The sequence below is a fragment of the Ochotona princeps genome, chromosome 27, assembly GCF_030435755.1.
Source record: "Ochotona princeps isolate mOchPri1 chromosome 27, mOchPri1.hap1, whole genome shotgun sequence".
Classification (NCBI taxonomy): domain Eukaryota; kingdom Metazoa; phylum Chordata; class Mammalia; order Lagomorpha; family Ochotonidae; genus Ochotona; species Ochotona princeps.
This window is the reverse complement of record NC_080858.1, coordinates 8566670-8575312: the sequence shown is the minus strand read 5'-3', so window position 1 is coordinate 8575312 and position 8643 is coordinate 8566670.

The window sequence follows — 8643 nt, the reverse complement described above, 5'->3', positions numbered from 1 at the left end:
TAACTGAAGAGTGGTGGACCAGAAAATAGGCTTGCTGTTGGCCAGTCAGGTATGCCAGTCAGAGAAGGAACTGCCATTGATGGCAAAGGCACCTGTCCAGGTTCACTTGTGAACTTGAACTACTCACTGGGCCACTTCCCAGGAGGATCTCGGGATTGTTCACAGACAAAAAAGACAAGACAGTTCAAGGCATGGAGTTCTCTTCATGTCAGGTTTTTATAAGCTGCTTTCCCAATCTGTTAAGAAATGGACTTGAAGACTACATAAAGCTAAAATACAGCTGGAAGTCAGATTATCTCATAGGCATGTGACGAAGCATTGATGTTGCTGGCCTGCCAAACTTGAGCCTCACTGGGGGCTCACCTTGCTGTATCTTCCTGTTGGGAGAAAAGACTCATCGGACCCAAACTTGCCATGCAGACAACCTCTTCCCCTGCACCAGGGTCACTTCTAGGCTTCCTGTGCCCCATTGGCTTTTTGCCTCTCTCCCTAACTGCACGCTGGTAGAGTACGTTCTGAAGCTGGACTTGCCTACTTGGAGTACCAGCACTGCCACTGTTGATGGAATCTTGGGTGTGTGACTTAATCACTCCAGGAAAGCCCTGGCACGTAGGCTGTAACAGGAGTACAAGAATAACATCTTCTTAACGGGGCTCTTGGGAGGCTACTTTGAAAGGGTTATTGATTTGTATGCAAGGCAGATACACACACACACACACACACAGGGAGAAAGAGAGACTGAATTTTCCACCTGTTGGCTCATTCCCCATAAGCCTACAACACCTAGGCCTAGGCCAAGCCAATGCCAGGAGCTTAGAATTCCACCCTGATGGCCCTTGCATGGGACAGGGGCTTATGGACTGTTATCCTCTGCTCTTATAATCTGGACTCTAAGTAGAGTAGCCAGAACTCCAACCAGCACTCTGATATGCGATGCTGGGGTTGCAAGCAGCAGCTTAACGTGTGGTGCCACAATGCTGGCTCCTCTTGTGACGATTTTATAAAGCTGATATGTGGGGCAGCACTGTGATACGGAAAATAAAGCCTGTAATGCTAGCATCCCATGTGGGTGCTGCTTTGTGTTCCATTTCTGATCCAGCTCCCAGCTAATGGCCTGGGAAAACAGGGAGAAATGGCCCAAGTATTCTGGGCCCCTGCCATCTGTCAACTCCATCACATGGGGAGCCAAGCCTTAACAAGAGTTCTGGCAAGAACAACCACCATGTTCAGGCCACGGCAGAGGGAGACAGCTAAGTGGGCCTTAGACACAAGGCCGAGGACCCCCTCTCCCATTCCAGACCTTCTAGGTCTACTCTCAATGCCCCCAGCAGGCTCCATTCTACCTCTACAGGCCACTCCTTGGACACCAGAGTTCCTAGCATCCCCAAGTGAACTCCAAGAAACCAGGGCACGCATCCTGCATGTAGCTTTTGCAGTGCTTTTAGACATTTGCTTTAGTTGTCGTAGGCTCTTAAGAGATGCTGTGGGGCTCTCGGCTGTGGACACAACTGTGTGAAGTGCAGCCTGTTGGTGCTAATCTTGGGAGCAGCATCCATATCTTAGAAGCTTGGAGTGATGATGGCTCTTGCAGGATTACCCTTCACCATGGGGAGGCTGGGAACAGAAGCTCCTTGCCTGGGGCTAACATCAGTCCACTGCCAGTGATGATACTGTGGACATAGTGGAGTACATTCTAGTGTTCTAGAATGGGGGGGGGGGGGGCTGCAGTTCCCTACTGACTAGAGCTGGGCTCCAGCTGGACCACTTGCTTAGCATCCAACCTCCTTCCTCAGGCTCCTCCCCGTGAGAATGTGTCCTCACTGAATCACCTGCCTTGGGCTCTGTGCCCTGGGAATCCAGCCATCACACAAGATGATATCGTACACTCGTGGTAAGGTCCTGTATAGCCATTAGAGCCGTCCCACACATCTCTGGGGAGACTGAGGCCAAGGCAAAACGTGGCTTCTGGGGACCTTCAGACCAACCCCACTCAATGTGAAACAGGTTCAGCCTCTGCCTATTAGCTGCTGTCTTCTAACTGGCAAGGTTACACTCCAACAATTCCGAAACAAAGATTGATCTGTTTACCCTCTAAGGTATTTAGATTCACTAAAAACGTGGGTTATTATACTTATTAACAGAGGAAGGGGCCAGCACTGTGGTGTAGCAGATTTGTTTTTGTCTGTGGCACCAGTATCCCATATGGGTGCTGGTTCAAGTCCTGGCTGCCCCACTTCCAATCCTACTCCTTCCTACCAATTGCCTGGGAAAGCCATGAAGGATGGTCCAGGTGCTTGGGCCCCTGAACCCTCGCAGAAGAAGGTCTTGGTTCCTAACTTTGGGTCAGTCCAGCTCTGGCCATTGCAACCATGTGGGGAGTGAACCAGTGAATGGAAGATCTGTCTCTCCTTCTCTGTGTTGTAAATCCGTCTTTCAAATAACAAATAAATCATTTTAAGAAAAGGCATGTAGCTGCATAACATTTATTAGTAACCAGTGTATTAGTTATAATTCTTAAAATGGTTCTAAAGTTTTGTAATAATTATTTCTTTTACAAGTATCATATTTGCAAAAGTTTTTATCTAGTTTACTTCAGAACAGAAAGAGAACATGAGTACTTCAGAGATCTGCTGGTTCACTCCCCAAATGCCCAGGAGCTGGGAACTCAGGCCAGGCAGGAACTCAACTCCCAAAGACATCATGGATGCTCCTCAGGGTCTGTACCTGCAGGCAGCTGCAGTCAGGAGCCAAGAAGGCAGGGCATCCACCCAGGTCTGGCAGGCAGGCAGGCTACAGGACCACACCTCACATTCCAAAGCTATTTGTGTTGTTGTCTCTGGGTGGTCTCCCAGTGGGTGGTGAACACTGTCAGAGGATGGTTGGGCCCTGGTTAATGGAACAGGTTAACCACCAGACCCAGTTTCCAGTCTGCAGCTAATAAAACTGTAAGCAAGCCCATGAAGGCACAGCAGCACAGGACTTGATCATGCTGATTCACAGGTCACGCTGGAGTCATCACCATGAGCCTCAGTTAGTCCTGCAGAAGTGCAGGGAGACAGGTGAGCAGCATCCAAGCTGAAAGCACACCAGGTCTACTGGATGGTACTGTGCGGACTGAGGGAGCAGGGAGGCCCTAACAGCTGGCACCTCCTCCCTGGGTCCCAAGCCCACTTATCCCAGCAGCATGAGCAGCTGTGTTTTAATCTCAGCTCACTAAACCCTGTCTGCTAGCCAAAGAAAACAAAACAAAAAACAAATCTAACTTCTTTTTAAATTGTCATGGGATTCTTCTCCTTCTTTTAAAGATTTATTTATTTTTTTATTGGAAAGGCAGATTTATAGAGAGAAGTCCAAGATCTTCTGCCCACTGGCTTACTTCCCAAGTGATGGCAACAGCTGCAGCTGAACCAGTCCGAAGCCAGGAGCCAGGAGCTTCTTCTGTCTCCCACACAGGTGCAGGGCCCCAAGGAGGGAGCTGGATGGGAAGCAGAGCAACCGGATGTAAACAGGCACCCATGTGGGATCCCAGTGCACGCAAGGCGAGGACCTTAGCCACTAGGATACCACACAGGGTCCTCATTCTTTTTTTTTTTTTTTTAAAGATTTTTATTTTGTTTGAGAGGCAGATTTACAGGAAAGGAGAGGCACACAGAGAGAGGTCCTCCATCTGCTGGTTCACTCTCCAAATGGCCGCAGTGGCCAGAGCTGAGCTTACCCAAAGCCAGGAGCCAGGAGCGTCTTCCAGATCTCCCACGTGAGTGTCGAGACCCAAGAACTTGAACCATCTTCCACTGCTTTCCCAGGTCATAGGGGCAGGGAGTTGGATCAGAAGTGGACCGCCTGGGACTTGAACCGGCAACACTGGCACTGCAGGTGGAGGATTAGCTTGCTGAGCTATTGTCCTGGCCCTAACAGCTCCTCATTTTTATACCACCTCCTTTCCAGACTGAATCCAAACTTTCCTAAACTGTATGCTTCACACTATTTTAGACCCTGTATGTCACCATCCTGTGATGTTGTATCAGCTGACAACTCTTTGGGCATCATGAAGAAGCCTGCTGTATTTCTATACCATATGAGAAATATCAAGGTGTACAGGTCAAGGTACTCAGGTCAACCCTATTTCATTTTTCTGCTGTGCACCTTAGCATGTGGCTTCGGTATTCTTGATGTCACAAGATTGCTGCTGTGGCTCCAGCTAACACATTCATACCCAAGACAGGAATAGGGGGCTATGTCAGCTCTGCCAACACCATGCCCCTCACATCCGAAGGAGTTTCTTGGGGGAATTCCATACGATGTCTCCCCATATGCCATCGATCTATACTTAGCCCCATCTGCAGAGAAGGTTATGCAATACAGATTTTCAGCTGGGCACAAAATCAGGTCCCAGTTATCAAGAAGACGGAGCAGGATACAGCAAACCAGCACTGTCTGCCTCATTTCCCCCCCCCCCCCTTCCTTCCTTTCACATGTATTTTCTTAAATACACTGTGAGTTCACAGGTCAGTATTATATCACATCCATTTCTCTAACTCAACGACCTAGTACAGCATCATTTTATTTATTTAACACAGTTGATTACATTTTAAAAATATGTCATGGGCTCGGCAGCGTGGCCTGGTGGCTAAGGTCCTCGCCTTGATGCCATGTAGCCGCTGGTTCTAATCCCGGCAGCTCCACTTCCTCTCTATCTCTCCTCCTCTCAGTATATCTGACTTTGTAATAAAAATAAAATAAACCTTTAAAAAAAATAAAAAAAAAAAGAAGGTAATCATTTAAAAAAAAAAGTATGTCATTACTTGAGAAGGGAAATCCCAATTGGTTCAGAAGCTGGAAGAATGAAGAGTTAACAAGCAGGGGGACAATGCATTACTTTACTGTATTTGTTTTCAATCATTCTTCATTCAAAGTAAGACATGTTAAAATTCTTCATTTAATCGCTTCATTTGAGACAAGGAGATCTGCCATCTGTTGGTTCCCCGCCCAAATGCACAGGAAGGCCAGATACTCACTCTGGGTCTCCCGCGTGGCTGGCAGGGACTTACGCCCTGAGCAGCCCTCTGCAGCTTCCCAGCATGCACCTGAGCAGGCAGCTGGAACCAGCAGCAGAACCAGGACACACACTCAGGCACTCCGCTACAGGATGCAGACATCCCGAGTGGCTGCCTGGCCACCACAGTCAAACGTGCACCCGTCCGGTCGTAACTGAACCAGAGGGCTGGGTCGAGCCGTCGCCGGGCACGCAGGAGACAGGAGGGATGCCACAGGTTTGGCTTTTGGAAGCAGCGAAGGCTTCTGAGTGTATGTGCAATGGGGCGGCCACACAGCACGGGAGCTGGAACGGGGTCCATGGACCTGCACCTGTGACAGGAGGGGTCAAGGCGCACTGTATGGCTCATCTGTAGGAAAACGGCGTGGGGTGGAGACAGCAGGTGACACAGCCCCTCAGGGCCACACCCAGGAGTCCCCACTCTAACCCTACCAGCACCAGGCGTCCACTGGTCCTCACGGATTTCCCCCATACTATTGGGTGAATTCCGACTCCCCGGTGCTTCCCCGCTGGGTCAGAACATCACCATGGCTGGGCTGCAGGAACTGCTAAGCATCTCATCTCATAAGCAGGTGCTTCCAGTGGTGGGCTGGTTTGGGAAACACAGGCTCAACTTCCAGGACATCCCACAAGAGTTGCCAGACTTCCCAAAAAGGTTTGTCCTCAGCTATGGCAGGATATGAATTAGGTTTCCTTGACGTGTTAGCAACCCTGAGCGGCACAGCTCATGGCACAAGAGTGTTTATTTAGCTGAGGGCCCAAGGACCTGCGTCAGCCATGTGTGCGATCAGTTATCCCAATGATGAGCTGGCAAGCAGCAAAGCCGCGTCCTCTTTCACTCAACCCAGACCATTGCACGTACAGCTAGATGTGATCTGCTTCTGTCTGCCTCTGTTCTAACCCCGGTATACCCACACCTAACTCTGCTTTTACACAACCCCCCCTTCACTCCCCAGTACACCCACTCCTAACTCAGCTCTTAGACAAGCCCCCACATACATATACCATGAAGCATAGATGGAGGTATCAAGAGAGACAGACTTAAAAAATGTTCTGCCAATGGCCTGGAAGGCAGAGGAAGGTGCCACAAGCCAAGGAAAGCAGGTGGTGACATCCACATGCTGGAACACGGGAGGAGCTGGATTCAGCCCTGGAGTTCACACAAGCAGCGAGTTCTCAGAGTTGTCAGACTTCTGCCCCTCAGGCCTGTGAGGTAATGAGTCCCTCTGCTCTAAGTCACTGAGCTGGCGGCAGACACAGGAGCACAGGGGCAATACCTGGGGAGGGGGGGATCCAGGGCCTGCTCTCCCCTGCTTCCTGTTGCACCCCTGAAGATGGCCATATTTGGGGAGGGTCTCCTCCTTCGGACTCTCCTCTTCTGAATCCATCTTCTCCACTTGCTTTCTTAAAACTCCAATCGGATTGTCTGGCAGGGTTTGAAGGAGCCACCCTAGCTGGGTTCCTCTCCAGGGAATCTGCTGCCAAATCCCACCAAGGACACATGGTGTGATCCCGGTAGGGAAAGCTTCAGCAAGCTGTACTCCACCCTAACACCCCAACCCATCACCCAGAGCAACAGGGTCAGGCCCACGGTTGTTCTGGTCGGCCCAGCCTCCTTGGAGGCAACTCACTGCCTTTGGCAGTCACCAGGGAATGACACAGGGGTTGGGAGGCCCATCGGCCTCACCAGATTCCTGGGTCGTAGCAAGGGCTTCTCCCCAAGTGGGCATGATGGTTGGATTTTAATCAATTCATCCTGAGTTAAAGGCTGGTCACATGACCATTGGTGGTCTGCGTCCATCAACATCGTTCACCGACTTGGTTCTGTGATGAAACCCAGGGAGTAAGAGAAACTCAATGAGGGCTCAGCCGTGCAGGATCATAAATCTTGGCTTAATTACAGCCATACTTCTGCTTGCCACCACCACTCCCTCTTCCCAACACACACACCTTGTGACCTCCACAAAAGTTCTCAGGCAGCACAAGAAGAAAGTTTCAAGTGGACTGGGAGACGACCACCACCAAACACCACCAAAGGCACTACGGTCACAGGGGATACATTTTTCCATTCAACTGGCCCAACTAGGCAGTGACTGATGCTGTGCAGTGGAATCAAAAGGCGACATGGGCAGTCTCCCTTTAAGGTCCAACAAGTCCTTGGGAAAAGGGGCTCCCAGGGCTAAAGGAAGACGCCCCACACCCTGCCCTGCACCTATGAGTCACCTTTCTTCACCTTAGGTTGCCTTGGGCCACACACTGGGGCCACAGAGATGTCTTCTCCCCAGGTCCACTCAATGTTGATTAGAAAAAAAAAAAAAAAAAAAACCCTCCCCAGAGCAACTACTATGGGATAAGCTGTGCAAACACCCAGGGGATGACAAAAACTCAAAACAAAACAGGTCCCGCCTGGGCCAGAGGTGCTTGCAGCAAGCTGTTGGCCTCAAATTCCAGGGCTCCAGGTTTCAGTAAGAGAGGGGTGAGGCAGTGAGAAAGCGTGCCTGGAGAATTCAGGGGGGCGGGGCGCATCTTGCATCTCTTCAGTTTTTGGCACTCTCCCCCTCAACTCCCACCTCCAGCTGCCGCGGGGTCCCGGGAAGGTGGACGCCCCCCTCACGGCCAGAGGTTTGCCCAGGCGCCGCGTTCCCAGCTAAGAGCGGACCAGCGACCACGACCCGCACGTCTGCGGTTCCACAAGAAAGTGCCCCTCTCCACCCTGGAGCACCTCCTGCTCGAGAAGGCCCGCGTCCTTCTCAAGCCCAGCTCGACTCGCTCTAAACTTTCCTTACTCACGTCTGATTCATTCTCCCGGGACCCTTCCTGTCCCTCTTCCCCGCTCCAGCCAGCCTGCCGATAAGGGGGCGCTGAATCACACAACCACTCCTGAGGAAAAGCCACGCACAGCCGAGCCCGGGCGGGCGATGCAAGGGGCGCGCACCCTCCCTCGCGTTCCTTTTCCCTGACAGCGGGAAAGGGCGCCCGGCTTCCCGGGAAGCCCACAGAGGGAGGCTGGAGCAAGTCTCGGGCCAGGGTCTGTGAGAGACGCGTGTCCCCTCGCCATGTCCGCTTGGCTGTGGCGCGCAGGCCTCGGCGCAGGCAGGGCGAGCACGCCGGGGCCGGCCGAGCCCTGCGCCCCCCGACCCGCGGGCCACGCCGCCGCCCCCGCCGCCCTCGGAGCTCCCACAATGCAGCGCCGCGCCCCAGTTCCGTTACCGGCCTCGTTGCCCGCGCCGCGAGCCGCTGAGGCGGGCGGGGTCGCCGGGCGGCGACGGCAGCAGTAAGCGGAGGAAAAACCCGAGCGCGGCCGAGGGGGGCGCCCCGCGCCGCTCGTGTCGCGCGCCCGGCCCCACGGCCCGGGCCAAGGGGCGGAGCCGTCCGGCCGCCCAGCCTGGCCCGGCCCCCAGCCCGGCCCCTCAGCCCAGAGGCACCGGCCGCGGGAGCGAGCCGCTCGCGATTTCGCCACCCGCGCTGGTCCGGACTCCGCCGCGCAGAACCCCGCACCGCGCCCGCCTCGCCGGCCTGTCCGTGGCAGCCCTGCCAAGCGCGTCCCGCAGCCGGCCTGGAGGGCCGCCGAGGCTGCCGCGGCGATCCCT